Source organism: Heterocephalus glaber, unplaced genomic scaffold (assembly GCF_053883595.1).
Source record: "Heterocephalus glaber isolate CG9 unplaced genomic scaffold, H.glaber_assembly_v1.0 deba00000347, whole genome shotgun sequence".
Classification (NCBI taxonomy): Eukaryota; Metazoa; Chordata; class Mammalia; order Rodentia; family Bathyergidae; genus Heterocephalus; species Heterocephalus glaber.
The window spans coordinates 56255376-56277060 of record NW_028258143.1 but is presented as its reverse complement, the minus strand read 5'-3'; the positions used below and the strand labels follow the sequence as shown (position 1 = coordinate 56277060).

At 37.5% G+C, this 21685-nt stretch overlaps 1 long non-coding RNA gene across 10 annotated transcripts in view; it reads left to right on the top strand.

The window, feature by feature from the left end:
- Positions 1-21685, top strand: part of LOC106010467 (uncharacterized) — a 215740-nt gene that overhangs the window by 137065 nt on the left and 56990 nt on the right. For 7 of the 10 annotated variants that reach the window (XR_015447240.1, XR_015447239.1, XR_015447221.1 and 4 more), the window contains 2 exons: positions 4360-4534; positions 13012-13080. This is a non-coding gene — a long non-coding RNA (uncharacterized LOC106010467). Of the gene's footprint in view, positions 1-4266; positions 4535-13011; positions 13081-21685 lie in introns of all 10 variants that reach the window. The other 3 variants (XR_015447235.1, XR_015447242.1, XR_015447222.1) reach the window with 1 other exon arrangement.

Genomic DNA, 21685 nt, shown 5'->3' with positions numbered 1-21685 from the left:
TTCAAGAAATTCAGATAGCAAGAGCAATGGATGCTGCTCTGAGAGTCTCAGTGGAAGAATGGACCTAATGAGATAATGGGTTTGGAGTAAGGAAGTTATCAAGATTCTCAGCTGAGTCAAAAGATTCAGATCCTCTCTCAGGTTTTGACTCTAACTAGCTCAGTGACCATGCGCCAGCATCCAAACATCCCGGGTCTTTTGTTTCTCATCTTAGAAACAAAGGGTTAGATTAGTACAATGACCCTCAATCTGTGGTCCTCAGGGAGTAATGGAAGACTGAACTATTTTTGGTGATTTGAAAGGGCTTAGGGAAATACTGTATTTCCTAGTAAGGAGGCCACTTAGACTATTTTTAAATAAACGCCGGCAGTGGATGAACTCTTAAAACATGACTACACATGGGAAAAATAATAGAAGTCATTTTAGTAGTCAGAAGACATGAAGCACTTCGGTCTCTAAACTAAGCCTCATGATGACCTTGGATTCCTAACAATGATAAACCTTGAAGTTATGCCATTTTCTCTGCGTATGTAGGAAGTCGGGGAAATGTTTACCTGTAGGCAAGTGGGCTTTGGTTGCAAGATTAGAGAGAAGGGTGGGGACTGATATTCAGTATGCACCAGCAATTTTTCTAAAGGTATTAATTCACTTAATCTCAAAGCCACTGTATGAGGTGGTAGATAGGTAGTCAATAAACCTTAGAGATAAGAAATCTGAAGCACAAAGGTAACATTTACTAAGCTCATTAAGTATTAGCGATGATTACTAAACAACTGGATTGTTCCCAGTGCTGCGTGGCCACTAACCTCACAGAAATGGGAGGGAGACATAAGAAGAGCAAAAACAGGGGTTGTCTTTGCAGATGAAGTTAAGGGCTCTAGACCAGAGGGCCTTCCAGGGAAGCCTCGGGCATATCTGTATCACCCGGGCTCAGCCATTCTGTCTTTTTGAATCATCATCTTCTCATTTGTAAAATGGCAGCAATATTCCTGCTGTGTTATTCCACAGAATTATTGAGAAAACATGGAATGATGTATCTGCAAGTGCTTTGGAAGCTAGAGGGCAATGAAAGCGTGGAAGAATGAGGGATGGCTTCCTGCCTCCATGAAGCTGCACGCTAGTGACATCAGTCATTCATTCAGCAAACATTCACGGCATTCTCATTATGTGGCAGCAGAAGATAGCTAAGATCCTGGGGTAACCCTTATATTCTGTGTTGAGATTTTTAAAAAGTGGCTACTGGCTCTGTTGTTTTATTCTTTGCTTGTGTATTCTTGCTAAAAAATAATATCTTTAGGTGACAAAGTGTCCCAAATTTGCTTTAACCTAGTTCTCCCCCATTACTTCATGATGAGTATCTCCATTTTTATTTTTTTTGCTTCTACCCCATTACTTCCAAAAGGCAGTGTTGTCATTGCTGCTCAGTCTCCTGGATCAATTTGTGATCTGTGACAGATTTTGCTCCTTCTCACATCTCTTCATTCCCCTCCAGAGAACAAGGGCTGACCAGTGTCATAACTGGCAGACGGTTATTACATCCCCTTTGGGAGTTTGGGTGGGCTGAGTCCCTTGCACACACCGTTTCCTGTTTGTGTAAAGCCACAGGGCAAGTGCAGAGAGCATACATTCATCTTAGTGCATGGGGATAGTTTCTGGTTGTGCTATGAGTGGGATAACACAGGAAGGTGAACAGTTGCACACTGAGAACATGGTCTTGTTTCAAAAGAAATACCCTCAGCTTTCTCCTGTGATAAATTATATCCATAGACTACCTAACCTCTCAGGTCATAGGTGCAGCACTAATTAATGTCATCTCAGTATTGGAAACTACACTGAGCTTCAAATGCAGAAGTCTCTTGCTTTACATATAAAATCTCATTAGTGCTCTTTTTTTTCATCTAGGCCACAAATAACTGATACATCACACCAGACTGGCACAGTCAAGCTCAGTGGGAGACAGTGCCCCAGAGATGCTAGGAAGTAGGGAAGGGAGACATGTATTGTATATGGACAACAAGGCTGAGTTTGAAAAAGGAGAAGACAAAATAGAGACTATAAAGACCCAGTAACTCAGAATACAGGTGCTTTTAAAATGAATGTGAGCTTTAAGAGAAATTTTTAACAGTGTGTATGAATAGACACACAAGACTGGATGATTTAAAGTGCACTATATGGGCTGGGGGGATAGTTTACTAGTAGAGCATTTACCTAGCATGTATAAGGCCCCCAGTTTAATCCCCAGGACTGAAAAAAATTAAATAAAAGAAGAAAATACAATAGTAAAATAAAATGCACAGTAATTATTTCTTATATTATAACTCTTATGTTCCTGATAGCATTTTGCCATTGTCTTTTAGATATACGTTGTAGATTTAAGTATCTGGTAGCTTCTTTCCTTGCTATTACCTGTTAATGTCTATAAACCTGGAGAAGACAGTTCATATTCTCTATCTTCTTTGAATATTTTCAGCATTGTGTGTGTATACCCTTACAAAATTTTAAAAATTTGCATTTATTCCCATAGTTTGTAGGTCCACTGGGAGAAAACTTAATATTTATGACAAGTTCAATGATTTTTGATTTATAAAGAGACCTAGCTCTGAACTATGGTTTTGATACTTGCAAGATGTGGGACTTTGGGCAAGTTACTTTATCTTTTCAAGTCTCTGTTTCTTCCAATATAAAATGAGTAATAATATATATCTCTAGCACTTGGAGAAATAAATAATATAGTACATCTAAAAGTACCTGGCCCTTCAGCCAAGAGATATTATTTCTTTTTACATTTGTTTTTCTTAGCTCTGTGAAGTCTGGAGCCAAGTATTGTGTTTCCCATAACTCAGAACATTTATTGGGCACTCAAAAGTACTATTGAATGAGAGAAGCTATTCTATGTTAATACCAAAGACATAAAAATATCAGTTTTTTGCCTTTGACTTACCTTTATTCTAGGGCAGTTGATTATTTTATTCACCCTTGATAATTCTGTTTTACAGCTTACATTTCTCTCTTATTGCACAAAAGTAATATCTGGTAGGTGTTTCTATAACTGAGGATTAGTTGCCCATCCAGTTATGAACCCCATTTAAATTTACACTGATTTGTTACTTTGGCTCAAGCCAACTCTGAATCTGTGGAATATGAGTAATACTATATACGTGTCCTTCAAAGAAACTGTTTTTTTCTTTTGCAGTACTAGAAATTGAACCCAGAGCCTCTGAACTGAGCTACATCCCCACCTTTTAAAAATTTTTTACTTTGAGACAAGCTCTTACTAAATCTCTAAGTTGCCTAGGCTGGACTCATACTTGCAATCCTCTTGTCTCTCAGCCTCCAGAATGCCGGGATTACAGGCAGGTGCCACCATGCCAGACTAGAAACAGTTCTTTATAGCAATTATATTCCTGATGGGTAAATGGAGGCAAAAACATCTCCCCACAGCTCTCTACAGGGCACTAACTTGTTCCCCTATCACTGTGAGTTGTTTGGCCTCTCCAGTGTCTGACCTACCCTTTGGCTTGGGATCACCACTTCAGAAATGGGGAAAGGGATTTAGGAGTTGTGCAGATGGAAGCCAGGAGGAAGAAGCAACAGAAGTAGAGGCACCAAGAGCCACATAAGCTTAGTTAGAGGCACATTGGTTTATGTTGGTTAGAGAAGTGTTTCTCAAATTAGGGGTCTGTGCACTGCTAAGAGTCCACGAAGGTGTTATTAGGCAGCTGCGAATTCTCTTTACGCAGTATTATGTGCTAGTTTCAGTTTGATAATAACCCCAAGGTAACGAATGTAAGCACATTTTTGGCCACTTATATGACCATTTTATAATTTTTGCAAAGCAATGTTTACTTGTATTCACAGTGCTGTGAGTTGAATTATAACATCATGATTGGATATATCAAATTGATGATTCTTAAATTTTATCAATTAACTCATAAGTAATTTTTTATTTGTAGTTGATCAAGGATTGTGAGCATAAAGGGCTTTTTCTTTTTTGAACTTCATGTTTGATCATATTTAGTGGTATTGTAATAATATAATTTAATGTAGCACTGAGCATCTGAAAGACTATGCTTCTTTTAGAAAGTTTGTATTTTATTCAAATTTAATGGGTTGGAAAAAATTTTGTGTTAAGACTTTACAGATCAAGAAATAAAATTGAAGATATAATGTAGGTGCTTATATATAATAAAAAGAAAAATTCCACAAGTTTTTTGAATTGATGAAATACATATTAAAATAATATTTGAGTACTTTTTTGTTATATAGGTTTACTGGGAAGAATGAACTTCTTTTAAGAAAGAGGTGTGCAGGCTGAGTGCGTTCTGCTCAGTCCGGCTCACTCTGCTCACTTTCGACCAGGAGACAGAGCTGCAACTTGGATCCACACGACAGAGGCACAGGGGAGCATAAAGGCCATTGTCCTGAGCTGTAGAAGTGAACAACAGAGAGAGGGCCTCTCTCAGGCTCCCTGATGGAAACTGAAGAAAAGTGAAGAGATTCTCTTCAATAAAGGCACACCAGACCACTGTGCTTGGTAAGTTGGAGGGATCATCAGAACCTGGGCTATCTTCAGGGGAAAGGCAGGCTGGAACCTGCAGTAGAACCTTGCAGAGTTCAACCCTGCAGGAGTACAGGGAGTTCAGCTTGGAACTTGCAGCCAGAAATCTGTCTGAATCTCACAAGTCTGTGACTGGCTTACTGGGACTCATTGACTTATAACAGCACACTGCTGCCCACGTTGTCTATTGTGACAGCAGAGACAAACCCTGAAGGAGGCCCTTCATTTTTATCTTTTATTAGTTATTTTCAAAATTATCACTATTTCTTTTTGCTCTTATCTTTAATTTTTTTCTTCTTTGCTAATCCTTTAAAATTTTTATTTTTCTCTTTTTTTCTTTCTGTTCTCTTTTCTTTCTCTCTCTCAGCCTTGCTCCCTTGGTGTCTTCCTTTGGTGTTCTTCATCTCCCTTTGTGTTCCTGTTCTGCCCCTAATTCGTATTTCTTCTTTATCTTTCTTTTATTCTCTTTCCTTCTCTTGCCTGTCCCCTCTGGCCTCACTGCTAACCTTCCCCTATCCTTCTACTTACCTATTCCTCCCTCCCCAGCTCCTTCTAACTCCCCATCCAGAAGGGTAAAGTTGCTACATTGAAGAGTTTATTCACTATAAACATATGTTGGCTTGGTCCTTGATTTTAATTTAATTCATGTAGTTAAAGGTGATAGAATAATAACTACCACAAATTGTCATTGTCTAAGAGGTACTTGATGCTATTGTGTTGCTGATTGTATCACTTGGGCTAAAGTGTTGTGATTGATCTAATCAGTTGTCCTTCCTGGTATAATGAAAATGAGACAGCCTCAGAACCATTAGAGACTCAAAACCTAAAGCACCAGCTATATCTGGAAGACACCTCTGAGAAGCAATCATTCCATAAGTGTTCTAAATACATCAACAAAGATATTTACAATAAGCAACTTCAAAGTATCAACCCAGGAATTAAACCAAGGATAGTACCAAAAACAAAAATGAGAAGACATTTAAGTAAGACACAAACTCAGACTTTTACCCCACAAAAGGCAAATTCTGGGAGAAACGAGGTGGAAAAGTCTGATAATCAACCACTTGGACACCTTGAACTGATAGCACAGGAAGTAACAAAACAGATGAATGAGGTGCTAGAAAAATTCAGAGCAGAAATAATTTCCTAGATAAACTACAGAGATGATGAGCAGAGTGATAGACATGATTAGAGACTCCAGAACAGAAACAGATAAAAAAAAATAGATGAGCTCAGAAACATGCTGGAAGCTATGAATGCTCAGCATAAGAAAGAAATGGAAACCATGGTCACCCAACATATGAAAGAAATGGAATCCATGAAACAGATTCAAACAGATATTCCAGAGATTAAAAACTTCATTGAAAGCATGCAGAGCAGATTAAGGGAATCTGAAGATAGAATATCAGATATAGAAGACAGGATTGTGATTAAGGACCATGAAAACAGAGATCTCTTTAAAATAGTTAGGGACCACGAGAAATCAATCCAGTAGCTGCTAGATGATGCAAAGAAGAATAACATAAGACTGATAGGAGTCCATGAAAAAACAGGAGAAAGTACAATTGACATAAAAAACTGTTCACAGAAGTAATAGTAGAAAAATTCCCAGACAGAGGTGAAGAATTGGACATACAGATAAGTGAGGCATATAGAACTCTAACTAGCCATGATCAAAAAACATCTACACATAGACATATAATAGTAAAGATCCCAGAAACCCAACAGAAGAACAAAATCCTACAGGCAGTTAGAGAAAAGAAACAAATCACCTACAAAGGAAAGCCCATCTGAATCATGCCAGACTTCTTAACACAAACCCTCAAATCAAGGAGAGCCTGGAGTTAAGTATTTCAAGCCCTAAAAGAAAATAACTCCCAACCTAGACTGTTGTATCCTGCAAAATTATCTTTCAAAATTGAAGGGAAAATTAGGTACTTCCATGACAAAGAACACCTGAGAAACTTCATGAACACAAAACCAGCACTCCAAACAATTCTAAGGAATATCCTAGAAAAAGAGAATGAAGGTCACAACTCCATGAGGCCCAACAGAGGGAAGCCACCAGGCAAGGTAAGAAACTAAAGAGAAAAGGGGAAAACATAAGAAATAAAAGAGCCAACAACAGCAAAACATCATGACAAGGATGCATTAATATCTATCAATTATAACTCTCAATGTTAATGACCTCAATTCACCAATCAAAAGAAATAGACTGAGAGAATGGATTAAGAAGCAAAATCCAGGAATATTCTGTATGCAAGAAACACACCTAACTCAAAAAGAAATTCATAGACTAAAAATAAAAGGATGGAAAACAGTTCTCCATGTGACAGGAACCCAGAAAAAAGCAGGGGTAGCAGTCTTATTTGCAGACAAAGTAGATTTCAAACTAAAATGAATTAAGAGAGACAAAGATGGTCACTATATCCTTGTGAAGGGAACAATCCAAGGGGAAGAGATGACAATCCTAAATATATATGCACCAAATACAAATGTCCCCAACTATACAAAACAAATATTAATGGACATGAAAAATCAAATAAGCACTAATACAATTGTAATGGGGGACTTCAATACCCCACTATCACAAATAGACAGATCATCTAGACAAAAAATTAACAATGAAATTTTAGAACTGAACCAAGCTATTGAACAAATGGACTTAATAGATGTTTACAGAGTGTTCCACCCCACAAAATCAGAGTACACATTATTTTTGGCTGCACATGGGTCATTCTCCAAACTAGACCACATGCTAGGTCATAGGACATGTCTAAGTAAATGTAAAAGAATTGAAGTTATCCCCTGTATATTATCAGACTATAGTGCAATAAAATTGGAAGTCAATTACATAAGAAACCACAAAACTCCTACAAACACATGGAAATTGAATAACACCCTCCTGAACAACCAATGGGTCACAAAGGAAATTAAAGAAGAAATTAGACAGTTTCTACAAGTAAATGATAATCCCAGTACAACATACATGAATCTGTGGGACACAGTGAAAGCAGTTCTACATGGGAAATTCATAGCAGTGAATGCCCATATTGGGAAAACAGAGAGAACTCAGATAAATAACCTAATGCAGAACCTCAAGCTCCTAGGAAAATAAGAGCATAAGAAACCCAAAGCTCACACAAGAAAGGAAATTATAAAGATCAGAGCAGAAATAATGCAATGGAAACTAAGAATGATACAAAAAATTAATGAATCAAAGAGTTGGGTTTTTGAAAGAATAAATAAAATCAATAAACCTTCAGCCAACCTTATCAAGAAAAGGAAAGAAAAGGCATGCAATTAAGAACAAAAAAGGTGAAGTCACAGCAGACCCAGCAGATATCCAAAGGATCATCAATACATACTTTGAGAACCTGTACTCTAATAAAATGGAAAACACAGAGGAAATGGACAGATTCCTAGATACATATGAATTGCCAAAGTTAAATGAAGAAGATATAGAAATTCTAAACACCCAAATTACAATGAGTGAAATTGAAAATGTAATAAAAAATTTACCAACAAAGAAAAGCCCAGGTCCTAATGGCTTCACTGCTGAATTCTACAAGACATTTAAAGAAGAACTATCACCATTACTCTTTAAACTCATCAAGGAAATTGAAAGGGAAGCAAGGCTTCCAAATTCATTCCTGGAAGCAAGGGTTACTTTGATTCCAAAACCAGGGAAAGACCCAACCCCAAAAGAGAACTACAGACCAATCTCCCTAATGAACATAGATGCAAAAATCCTCAACAAGATACTGGCAAACAGAATACAGAGGGTCATCAAGAAGATCATACACCCTGACCAATTCAGATTTATCCCAGGGATGCAAGGATGGTTCAACATCCATAAATCAATAAATGTAATACACTATATCAACAGAGTCAAGGACAAAAATCTTATGATCATCTTAATAGATGCAGAAAAAAATTCAGCAAAATCCAATACCCATTCATAATAAAAACCCTGCAGAAAAGTGGAATAGAACGTCTTTATCTCAACCCGATTAAGGCTATCTATGAAAAACCAACAGCCAACATCATACTAAATGATCAAAAACTGAAAAATTTCATGCTAAAATCAGGAACAAGACAAGGATGTCCACTATCACCACTCCTGTTCAATATAGTTCTGGAAACATTAACCACAGCAATTAGAAAAGAAAGAAATAAAAGGAATAAAGATAGGAAAGGAAGAAGTTAAACTGTCATTATTTGCTGATGATATGATACTTTACATAGAAGACACAAAAAGCTCAGCCAAAAGACTTCTACACCTAATTGACAGATTCAGTAGAGTAGATGGATATAAGGTCAACACTCCAAAAACAATAGTCTTCTTATACACAAATAACAGACCCATGGAGAGGGAAATTCGGGAAACAATTCCTTTTACAATAACATCCAAAATAATGAAATATCTATGAATCAACCTAACAAAGGAAGTAAAAGACCTCTACACTGAAAACTACAGCACTGTGGAAAAGGAGATCAAGGAGGATATAAGACAAGGGAAAGACATCCCTTGTTCCTGGGTAGGAAGAACCAATATAGTGAAAATGGCCATACTTCCAAAACTACCACATAGATTTAATGCAATGCTGATTGAAATTCCAACAATATACTTCACAGAACTAGAGAAAACAATCCAAAACTTTATTTGGAACAAGAAGAGACCTAGAATAGCAAAAGCAATTCTAGGCAACAAAGACAAGGTAGGGAGTATCACAATCCCCAAATTGAAACTATACTACAAAGCTACTGTGATAAAAACATCATGGTACTGGCAAAGAAACAGAGCTGAAGATCAATGGAACAGATTAGAAGACACAGAAACAACTCCAGACACACTCAACCACCTCATATTTGACAAAGAAACCAAGCACCCTCACTGGAGGAAAGATAGCCTCTTTAATAAATGGTGATGGAAAAACTGGATTTTAACCTGCCAAAGATTAAAACTAGACCCATACCTATCACCATGCGCTAAACTAAAATTGAAGTGGATCAAAGATCTAAATATTAAAACAGAAACACTAAACCTGCTGGAAGATAAGTTAGGTAGAACTCTTGAAGACATTGGCATAGGAAAAGACTTTATGAACAAAACCTCAGTAGGGGAAGAACTAGCACAAAGAATCAACTGGGATCTCATCTTATTAAAAAGCTTCTGCACTGCAAGAGAAACCACCAACAGAGCTAAGAGACAACCTTTTTAGCACCTGTACCTCAGACAAAGGATTACTATCCAGAATATATAATGAACTGAAAAAAATAAGACCCCCCAAATTCAAAGACCCAATTCAAAAATGGGCATCTGAAATGAACGGACATTTCTCAGTCAAAGAAGTAGAAATAGCAAATAAACATATGAAAAAATGTTCAACATCACCGGTCATTTGTGTTGGACTTATGAACTACAGAATTATAAGATAATACATTTACATTGTTTATGCCACTGTTTGTGGTAATGGTGGCAAGAGAAAACCAATATAGTAATACTATCCAGTTATGCTTGACAACAGAATAGAATTAAAGGCAATTTCAAATAAGTCTAAATAGTATGTTCTATTCCAAGCATATTTTTAATTTTAAATATGAAGATTTTTAAAATTAGTAAAGTTACCTTGACTCCACTGAATAAACGATAAACCATTATTTATATAGTTGGGCGCACTAGTGTTTGGTGCATAGATATTTATGACTATCATCTCTTCCTGTTGGATTGTTCCCTTTACAAGGATGTAGTGTTCTTCTTTGTCTCTCTTAATCAGTGTTGGTTTGAAATCTACTTGATCTGCAAAGAGGATAGCTACTCCTGTTTTTTTTTTGGGTTCCTGTCACATGCAGTATTGTTTTCCACCCTTTAACTTTCAGTCTATGAATTTCTTTTTGAATTAAGTGTGTTTCTTGTATCCAGCATATTGTTGGATTTTGCTTCTTGACCCATTCTGTCAGTCTATTTCTTTTGATTGGTGAAATGGGACCATTAACATTGATGGTTATAAATGAAACGTACTGACTTGTCATTGCCATGACTTTTTCTTTTTGTTGGGTTCTCCCATTTACATTTAATTTCTTGTCATGCCAGATGGGTTCATTCTGCTTTGCTTCCTGGGGTTATGATCCTCAATGTCTGTTCCTAGGATATTGTGTAAAATTCTTTGGAGTGCTGGTTTGGTATTCACGAAGTTCCTAAGGTGCTCTTTGTCATGAAAGTATCTTATTTCTCCATCCATTTTGAAAGATAGTTTTGCAGGGTCCATCAATCTGGGTTGGAGGCTGTTTTCCTTTAGGGCTTGGAATATGTCACTCCAAGCTCTTCTTGCCTTGAGGGTTTGCGTTGAGAAGTCTGCTGTGATTCTGATGGGCTTTCCTTTGTATGTGATTTGTTTCTTTTCTCTAACTGCTTGTAGAACTTTGTTCTTCTGTTGTGTTTCTGGAATCTTAACAATTATATGCCTATGTGTAGATTTTTTTTTATCAAGGCTAGCTGGAGTCCTATATGCCTCACTTATCTGTATGTCAAGTTCTTTTCCCCTGCTTGGGAAGTTTTCTGCCATTACTTCTGTGAAGAGTTTTTTTGTTGTTGTTGTTTAATTCTTTTATTGGTACATTGTAGGTATGCAATACAATTACATTTCTCATTGGGAATTGTACCTTTACATAATGCATCTTGTTTCTTATTTTTTCCCCATTCCTAGCCCTCCCTTCAACCCCTCCACCCTTCCCTATTTACAAGGACTTTATTTCCATTTTTTTCCATTTCTCATCATTTTTCCTTTCCCTTCTTTCCTTTCCTCTGCCCCTCCCACTACCCCTACCCCTTTGGACCTTTTCCTATTTTGCATTATTGATTATTCATTCTACTCATTGGTACATTTTAGGTATACAATATAATGACATTCATCATTGGAAATTTGCATCTTTACATAGTCTCTCTTGGTTCTTATTTTTGTGAAGAGTTTTTTAAATGTCATTTGCACTCTCTCCTGTTTCTTTTTTGACTCTAATCAGTCTTATGTTATTCTTCTTTGCATTCTCTAGCAGCTGGTGGATTGATTTCTCATGGTCCTTTACAATTTTAAAGCAATTTTTCTTTTCCTGGTCACTAATTACAATCTTATCTTCTATATCTGAAATTCTGTCCTCACATTGACTCATTCTGCTGCGTAGACTTTCAATGGTGTTTTTGATCTCCTGGAAATCTGTTTGCATCTGTTTTATGGATTTCATTTGTTTCCTATGTGGGATTCCATCATGTACTTCTGCTCCTCTCTAGATTTATTAATCATGTCTTGCACTACGAGCACAATCTCTGCTGTTATGTGAGAAATTATTTCTGATTTCATTTTTTTCCAGATCCTCTTTTGTTGCCAGTTGAGAGAGTCCAGGTGGTTGAGTATCAGAGTGTTCCATCTCATTTCCCTTTGGGGTTGCTGTAGGTGATCTGGAAGTTTGGTTTTGAGACTTGTTTATGTGTCTTCTCATTTTGATGGGTGTGTGTGTGTGTTTACTGTTGGCACCTGTGCGAGTCACCTCCTTTGAGCTGGGAGCGGTGGAATGGCAGCCTGGAAGCCCCTTCCTCTGGGTTGGGAGCAGTAGAATGGCCAATAAACCATTATTTAAAGAATATCTCTTTGAAAGGTGGCAAATTATTGGCCTACATGAGGCCTTAGCTTGGACATATGGGGAGGTTTATCCAAGATTCATTTAACAGATTCAACCAATAGTCTATGAGTATTTTATCTCAAGGAAAATTAAAAATGATTATTTTATAGTCTTTACTAACAAACTAATGAGCCATCTGTGGATATGAGTAGGAATATCAGCCAGGTATTTCAAGCTCAGAGTTCCTAAGCATTCCTTAAAGTGGGGATGATGCCATGGCATGTGACACTCCTGGAGATGCCCCCAGAGCTTGGTCTTGAATGATGAATGGGCTTGGGGGAAAGAGGCAAAGCAGAGGAAGTCAAAGGGCAGAGAAATGGATCTGAGGAAGCCTAGGCAGGCTTGGAGAGCTCTGACTCCCAGTGGCTTAAGCTGGCTGGGATTCTCTGCTAATTCATGGCTATGACAGTTCAGTGGAGCTGGGGAGTGGGGGAAGGGCTGTCTCAGCAGAGGGCCTTTTTCTCCCTGAGTTTTGCATCTTGTCTTTCTATGTTGCTTAGCCTGCCCCAGACTTATTTTCTCCCATGTTGGTTCATTCAGCATTTGGAAAATTTGTAAAAAAAAAATCCTCCCAAACTCCAAGCCAAAACATAAAACTATTATATGTAGAATCCAATGAGTATCTTCTTTTGTTTTGGAAAAGGAAAGGCTATTTAGGTCACTGTGGACTTCCCACCTGTACTTCCCACCTGTACTTCAGTTTAGTAGAGAAGCAAGGGTAGAGTGAATTGCATGATATTTATGAGGTCATTTCTGACTAACTCATTTGGATTTAGCAGGGTGAAAAGGTATGACATCAACTGAGATTGTAGAAGAAGCGAATGAAGACAGACACTCAAGGAAAGGTAACCCTGGGTAGGGGATGGTGAAATTTTCTTCAAGATTATTCATGGCCTGGAGTTTCCTTTTCCAAGGTTGTGAATTCCAGATTTTGAGTTGAGAAAAAAGTTGCCAAACATCCTGCCTCATTCATTATCACATCTCTTAGCTGAATCTGGATAGTAACTCATAAAACTACTTCACAGCATTTTATACATAAATTAGACACATAACTCACAAGATGGTTGGAGGAACTTCAAGGTTTTCATTGAATCCACATGAAGTTCACTGTGTTCCTGAATAAATCCTACTCTACCAACAATGAAAATCAACAAATCATCATCACCATCATCATCACCATCATCACCATCATCACTATCATCATCATCATCACTATATTGTCACCACCACCACCATCACAATCATCCCAGCAGCAATAACCGACACCTAATGTATTCCTAAGACAAAGTGCAATTTACAAATGCATTCATCTGCATTATCCTACTTGCTCTTTTTCCTCTGCCTTCTAGCCAGGTGGAATGTATAAGAATTCTGTCAGGACACTCAGTCACCACCTGGTGTGAGCCAACCAAATTTGTAAAGTCCAGTTAATTACAACTTTACATGAGACTTCTTTTTGAGACTCCCCTTCTTGAACTTGGCTTGCACATTATAAATATAAGGGAGGCTACTGGTCCAAGGCATGAAAATAGCAAGGGTTGAAATACAGGTGTGAAGAAAATAATTTTACATGTGAGTATTAGTTTCTGAGTTTCTGTAGGGACAAAAGTTATCCAGCACAGAAATATGAAGGGGATTGCATGCACTTAACCAGATTTAAAACAATACCTTGAACAATTTTTTTAGGGAAAGATACTCTGATGCTAAAATCAAATATAAGGAGAGAAAGCCATTGTCCCCTTGTGGATTAACAGCAACAAAGCAAAAGTCAGCAGAACATGCCTGTCTTTATGAATTCATTATGATTACTTGGGGAAATGGACTGCTAAGTACTGGTTTCTCATGTGCACAAAGGTAGTTATTGCATGAGAACTACTAGAAGGTAAAAAAAAAAATCAAAGGCAAAAATGATAAAGATGAACTAAAGTAACCCACTAAATATCTGTGAATAGCAGAAGCCTTAGGATTGTTGTCCTGAGTTTCGGCTGCAAAGTACTTGTCTGCAATATTTTAAAGACTTAATAGAATTTTATTTTAAAGCCATGACATTAGCACAGTTAAGCCAATCAATGTTCTTTAATAGCCTTTTAAAGGTGCCTTTTTAATTGTGCTCTGTGGGAGGGAAAGGCACAGGAAGACTGGAAAACATCTAAAAATAGCTTAGTCAGATCTTTCAAAAATATTTGCAAGTGCAAATTTGTGGCTTGGTTTGATTGCTGTAGAACTGATGTTAAAGTGCAAGATCTAACGGGCTTATTCCTTAGTGAAAAAACAAAGATTTAACTCTTGTGTAGATTCATGCAGCTCGCCATCATTGCAAAGTATTTGGGATCTGTACAGGTTTCCTTTTAGGGCAGCATGAGGGTTGTGGTTTCTCTTAGAAGAGAAAAGGCTCTCTGCAGAACTCAGAAGACCCAGCGAACCCTCCTGACAAGGCGCCTTTTGTCTGAAGGATCATCAGTGACCACTTTGGTTTTGATTTTTATAGTTAGAATGTTCTCAAGCAACAGGATGAATAGCAAGAAGGGGCATTAACTTTTCAACTGGCTTGTTGGGATGATGCCTGTGTTATGCACACAATTATCACAACCTGTCTTTCTTTTCAACTGTCTTTTGTGTTATGCTTTACTGTTTAAAAATGATTTCATATATATTATCCTGTGGGGAGCCCCACAATAGCCATATAAGACAAGGATGTTATTATGAGTTTCTGTTTTATAGAGGTAGAAACTAAAGCTTGGAAATATGGAGAGGTTTACCCAAGGTTGGTTAAACAAATTCAACCAACATTTCACAAGTACTGTAAAATGCTTTATATATCCCAGGGCTTTTCAAAAATCATTCTTTCATGCTTGCTTCAGCAGCACATATACAAAAATCATTCTTTCATAGTCCCTGCTAAGAAACTAGTAAGCTGGACATCTACCAACTCTTCTCATTTCTTCTCCAGCACTATTTCAAAATAATTGTGCTGTCTTTTTCATGGCATGTGGAATTATCTGAAGAATGTGCTTCTTTAAATTTTGTGGTAGTTTTTTTTTTTTTTTTTTTTGGGTACCGGGGATCGAACTCAGGACTTGCACTTGCACGGCAGGCGGTGGCATCACTGAGCTAAATCCCTGGCCTTTCTTTAAATTTTAAACCCAAGTATTTGTTGATTTGGAGTTATCAACAGAGCAATGTACAGATAGTTTGAGGGGGATGAATTAACTGATAGATGAGGTATTTGGTCTTGCTTTTAATTTTGATTATTTTCTTAAAGAGGAATAATGTGGGGAGTTTGTTTTACCAAGCTTTTCATTGTATTATTTCCTCACACAGCTGTGTACTGATGTATTGATACCGTATGCCCAGTCCTGGCCAGAGGCCATCAGTGGACACATTCCATGACACCAGCTGAGCAAGGTGAAGAGACAGACTGGAGATGAGGGTCAGTGCTTGTGAAGTAGGCTGCCATGGGCATTTATGGTTAGGCTGGGACCACACTAGGAGATTTCAGTGCCTTTGTACCTGACTATTTCTGTTAGCAAGTGACATGCTTGATGGTTGTTTTTCCTAATTTCTTACAGAAAAGATACTTTTGAAAAACTCTAAATTTCTCTATGTTAAGCTTCCAGGAACAGCCTTCCTGTCCCCATCTTGTGAGTTTTAATTCAGGATTCTTAACAAAAAATAGGAACCAGAAAGGGGCAGTGACCATCAGGAATGGTACAATACTCCAACCAAGGAAAGACTTTGTATTAAGGCAGTAGACTTGGATGCTGTCTCACAGACCTGGACTGCTACATTAGCTCTACTGTATGATCCTTAGGCACTCAACCCTTCTGGGACTCAGTTTTCTTAAAATACAATTGACCTGATAATGCCTGTATTAATGGGCTGCTTTAACAATTACATGAAATAATAATATGTGAAGGAGTGGGCAGAGTATATGGTATACTGCAGGTACCCAATCATGGTAGCAGCAGATACTGCTAGCAGTGGATAGAAAACTTCAGACCTTGATCAACAAAGCCACAGTTAGAAACTCCTGCCTCAAGTGTTGCAGCTGAAGATGTTGGCACTGTTTCCTAGGTACTACAAGGACTATACTAATGACCTTTTTAGATTGGCTTACTCTGGAGGCTACACTGGACACTAGAATTTTAGATTCCAGATATGTTATCAGTTGTAATTCAAATGTTCAGCCACTGTGGTGAAATACTTAATTTTCTGAACTTCCTTTTGCCCTGTGCTAAATAAGAATTGAACTATGTCTTAGTCAAATCAAAGTGGTAGAACCATCGAATGATTCAAGCTACTGATCTGTGAATGATTTCTCATGCGTCTTTTCTGTTCCTTTGTCCCTGTCCTGACATCCTGACATAAGTGCTCTCTCTCTCTTTCAATAAATGTTTTAGAATAATAAAGACACAACTGGAGTCCATGCACCTCCTTGTTCATTTATTCAAGGGACTTTTCTGAGCAACTATTACATGTTAGGCACTGAGGTATTTAGGGAAGTGCTTGGGTTCCCATAGGCATTGTAATGGACAGCAGATGAGTCATGAGTTCATGTATGATCTGGCAGCCCATGAACTTTGTAAGTGGAAACAGTGGGTCAGAGAGCAAAAAGGCAAAGTCTATCCCTGCTTAGAATGATGCTCTGTGGTCTGGGAACCTCATTATTAACAAGTTGCAGACTTACTGGAGAGTGTTCAGAGAAAAGCAATAAGGATGATAAATGGGCGGAAAGACTGATTTATGAAGACTTACACAACAAAATATGTATTCTTGGATCAACAAAGACTTCAGAAGAAATGTGATCACTATCAACAACTCTCTGAAGGTTGTGAATACCCCAGAGGATATGCAGTGCTTAACCTGATATTTGAAATGTTGACAAGGAATAGGAGGTTGGAAAATTTTTACCTGTGGATCAGAGAAATGAGGCCAGTAAATCTACCTAGGTCTAATTGACAGAAAGTAGCTTCGAAGGACAATATCCTTAACCCATTTTACCTCCTATCTCTATTTCTACAATTGTAATTATGTATAACCATTTGTTTTCTGTTTATGCTCCATGATTTTATGTGTTTCCTATTTATATATACTTTCCCTAAAGATGTCAAGAATGAAATATTCGATTTTTTACCTTTCACTTCAAAGACTTGAAGATAAAAGGAGTCAAGTTTGACCAAACTATTTTTAAACCAAAGTTTGTATGCTTAACCTTTGTTAAAGGTCATTATCATAATAAAGGATTTTATTCTTATAGAAAGCTAAATGGGTAAGAAAATCAAAAGTTTTACCTACAATACATATAAAGCTTTCAAAATGAAAAAAAATCAATTTAAAGGCAAATCTAATTCCATACAAATTTCTGAATTCCTTCAAGAGGAGCTACCTTTATAATAGGGGAAGTCTAATACTTCAAATGAATAACTTTATGTCTTAGTTTCTTTTCTCTCATTGCTGAGACAAAATGCCCGACACCTAAAGTTAAAGGGGAAAGGACTTTTTTAGCTCACAGTTTGTAGAGGTTTTAGTCCATAATTGGCTGGCTCCAAATCAGAGTGGCACATGGCAGAGGGGTGTCACAGAGGAGACAGTTTATGGTGCTCACATGATAGCAAAACCAACAAAGGACCTTAACAGCATCTTTCTGCCCCTTTTATCTTATTCAGACTATTTAGGGTAGGTAGCACTCATGCTCTTTTTTTTTTTTTTTGCATTTTATTAAATTCTTTTATTGGTACATTGTAGGTATACAACACAATTACATTTCTCATTGGGAATTGTACCTTTACATAATGCATCTTGGTTCTTCTTTTTTCCCCATTCCTAGCCCTCCCTTCATCCCCTCCACCCTTCACTATTTACAAAGACTTTATTTCCATTTCTCATCATTTTTCCTTTCCCTGTTTACTTTCCCCTTCCCCTCCCAATACCCCTACCCCTTTGGACCTTTTCTTCCTATTTTGCATTATCGATTATTCATTCTAATCATTGGTACATTTTAGGTATACAATATAATGACATTCATCATTGGAAATTTGCACTTTTACATAATCTCTCTTGGTTCTTATCTTTCACCCTTGCCCAGCCCTCCCTTCAACCCCTCCATTCCTCCCTATTTACAAAGATTTTGTTCCTATTTTTCCATTTTCTCATATTAATCCCATTCCCTTCTATCCTTTCCCCTAGCCCTCCCACTTCCTTCCCCTTTGCCCCTTTTCTTCCTATTTCACATTACCTATTATACATTTAGTCCTTATTCACACTTTCAGTTTCTCACACCAGAGAAACTATTCAGTATTTATACATGTGTGTCCTATTTATTTCACTTAAGAGTATTGCCTCAATGTGCATCCACTTAGCTATAAATGTCTCTAATTTCTCATTTTTTATGGCTGAGTAGTACTCCATTTTTATAAAAAACCCACATTTTCTTTATCCAGTCTCCAGTTGATGGGCATTTGGGCTGTTTCCAAGTTTTAGCTATCACAAACTGTGCTGCTATGAACATGGGCATACATATATCACTGTGGTATGATTCTTTTAATTCTTTGGGGAAGATCCCCAGCAGGGGAAAAGCGGGGTCAAATGGGACTTCCAGTCCTAGTTCTTTGAGGTATCTCCATACTGATTTCCACAGTGGTTGCACCAGTCTACACTCCCAGCAGCAGTGGAGCAGGGTTGCTCTTTCCCCACAGCCCTGCCAGCATTTGTTATTGGTTGATTTCATGATAGCAGTCATTCTTTCTGGAGTGAAGTGGAATCTCAGTGTTGTTTTCATTTGCATCTCTGGAATGACCAGTGATGTTGAACATTTTTTCATGTATTTATTTGCTATTTCTACTTCTTTGTGTGAGAAATGTCTGTTCATTTCAGATGCCCATTTTTGGATTGGGTTTTTAAATTTGGGAGGTCTGATCTTTTTAAGTTCTTTATAGATTCGAGATAGTAGACCGTTGTCTGAGGAAGAGCAGGTGAAGATGTTTTCCCACATTGTGGGTTGTCTCTTCACACTGTTGGTTGTTTCTCTTGCTGTGCAGAAGCTTTTTAATAAGAAGAGATCCCACTTGTTGATTGTGCTAGTTCACGAGCAAATGAGGTTGTGCTCATAAAATCTTTTCCTACACTGATGTCTTCAAGAGTTCTACCTAACCTCTGTTCCAACTGGTTCAGTGTTTCTATTTTAATATTTAGATCTTTAATCCATTTTGATTTTAGTTTAGTGCATGGTGAGAGATATAGGTCTAGTTTTAATCTTTGGCAAGTTGAAGCCCGATTTTTCCAGCACCATTTCTTAAAGAGGCTATCTTTCCTCCAGTGAGGTTGTTTGGCTCCTTTATGGAAGATGAGATGGCTGAGTGTGTCTGGCATTGTTTCTGCATCTTCTAATGTGTTCCACTGGTCCTCAAGTCTGTTTCTTTGCCAGAACCATGCTGTTTTTTATCACAGTAGCTTTGTAGTATAGTTGCAGGTTGGGGATTGTGATACCCCCTGCCATGTCCCTGTTACCTAGAATTGCTTTTGCTATTCTGGGTCTCTTCTTGTTCCAAATGAATTTTTGGATTGTTTTCTCAAGGTCCGTGAAGTATGCTGCTGGGATCTCAATTGGAATTGCATTAAATCTATATAGCAGTTTTGGGAGTATGGCCATTTTCACTATATTAATCCTTCCTCCCCAGGAGCAGGGAATGTCTGTCCATTTTCTGATATCATCTTCAATCTCTCTTTACAGAGTGCCATAGTTTTCAGAGAAGAGGTTTTTGATTTCTTTCGTTAGGTTGATTCCTAGGTATTTCAGTTTTTTGGATGCTATTGTGAAAGGAATTATTTTCCCTATTTCTCTCTCAGTGAGTCTGTCATTGGTGTAGAGGAAAGCTATTGATTTTTGTGTGTTGACCTTGTAACCAGCTACTTGACTGAATTTGCTTATTAAGTCTAGAAGACTTTTGGTGGAGTTCTTGGGGTCTTCTATAAACAGTATCATGTCATCTGCAAATAATGACAATTTGACTTCTTCATTACCTATCTTTATTCCTTTTATTTCTTTCTGTTGTCTAATTGCTGTGGCTAATGTTTCCAGAACTATATTGAACAAGAGTGGTGATAGTGGACATCCTTGTCTCATTCCTGATTTGAGTGTGAAGGATTTCAGTTTTTGACCATTTAGTATGATACTGGCTGTTGGTTTTTCATAGATGGCTTCTATCAGTTTGAGGTAGAGACCATCTATTCCAATTTTTTGTAGGGTTTTTATCATAAATGCATGTTGGATTTTGTCAAATGCTTTTTCTGCATCTATGGAGATAATCATATGCTTTTTGTCCTTGGCTCTATTGATATAGTGTATTACATTAATTGATTTGCGTATATTGAACCATCCCTGCATCCCTGGGATGAATCCCACTTGATCAGGGTGTATGATCTTCTTGATGATCTTCTGCATTCTGTTTGCCATTATCTTATGAAGGATTTTTGCATCTATGTTCATTAGTGAGATTGGCCTATAGTTCTCCTTTTCGGTTGTGTCTTTCTCTGCTTTGGGGATCAAAGTGTGATGCTTGCTTCCAGGAATGAATTTGGGAGTATTGCTTCCCTTTCAAGTTCATTGAAGAGTTGAAACAGTAGTGGCAGCAGTTCCTCTCTAAATGTCTTGTAGAATTCAGCAGTGAAGCCATCAGGGCCTGGGCTTTTCTTAGTTGATAAGTTTTTAATTACATTTTCAATTTCATTGGTTGATATTGGGTTGTTCAGAATTTTCAGTTCTTCTTCGTTCAACTTTGGTAATTCATATGTATCTAGGAATCTGTCCATTTCTTCTGTGTTGTCCATCTTATTGGCATATAGGTTCTGGAAGTAGGTATTGATGATCCTCTGGATTTCTGCTGGGTCTGTTGTCATTTCACCCTTTTCCCTCCTAATTGCATGGATTTGGGCCTTTTCTTTCCTTTTTCTGACAAGGTTGGCTAAGAGTTTGTCAATTTTGTTGATTGTTTGGAAGAACCAACTCTTGGCTTCATTGATTTTTTGTATCATTCTCTTAGTCTCCATTGCATTGATTTCTCCTCTGATCTTTATAATTTCCTCCCTTGTATGAGCTCTGGGGTTGTCCTGTTCTTCTTTTTCTAGAAGCTTGAGGTTCAGCATCAGGTTGTTTAATTGGGCTCGTTCTGTTTTTCTAATATGAGTATTCACTGCTATGAATTTCCTTCATAAGACTGCTTTCATTGTGTCCCATAGATTCTGATATTTTGTATTGTCATTGCCATTTAATTGAAGGAACTGTTTGATTTCTTCTTTAATTTCCTCTGTGACCCATTGGTTATTCAGAAGTGTGTTGTTCAATTTCCACGTGCTTATGAAATTTTTTGAGCTTCTTTTTCTATGGATCTCCAATTTCATTGCACTATGGTCTGATAATATACAGGGGATAACTTCAATTCCTTTGCACTTACT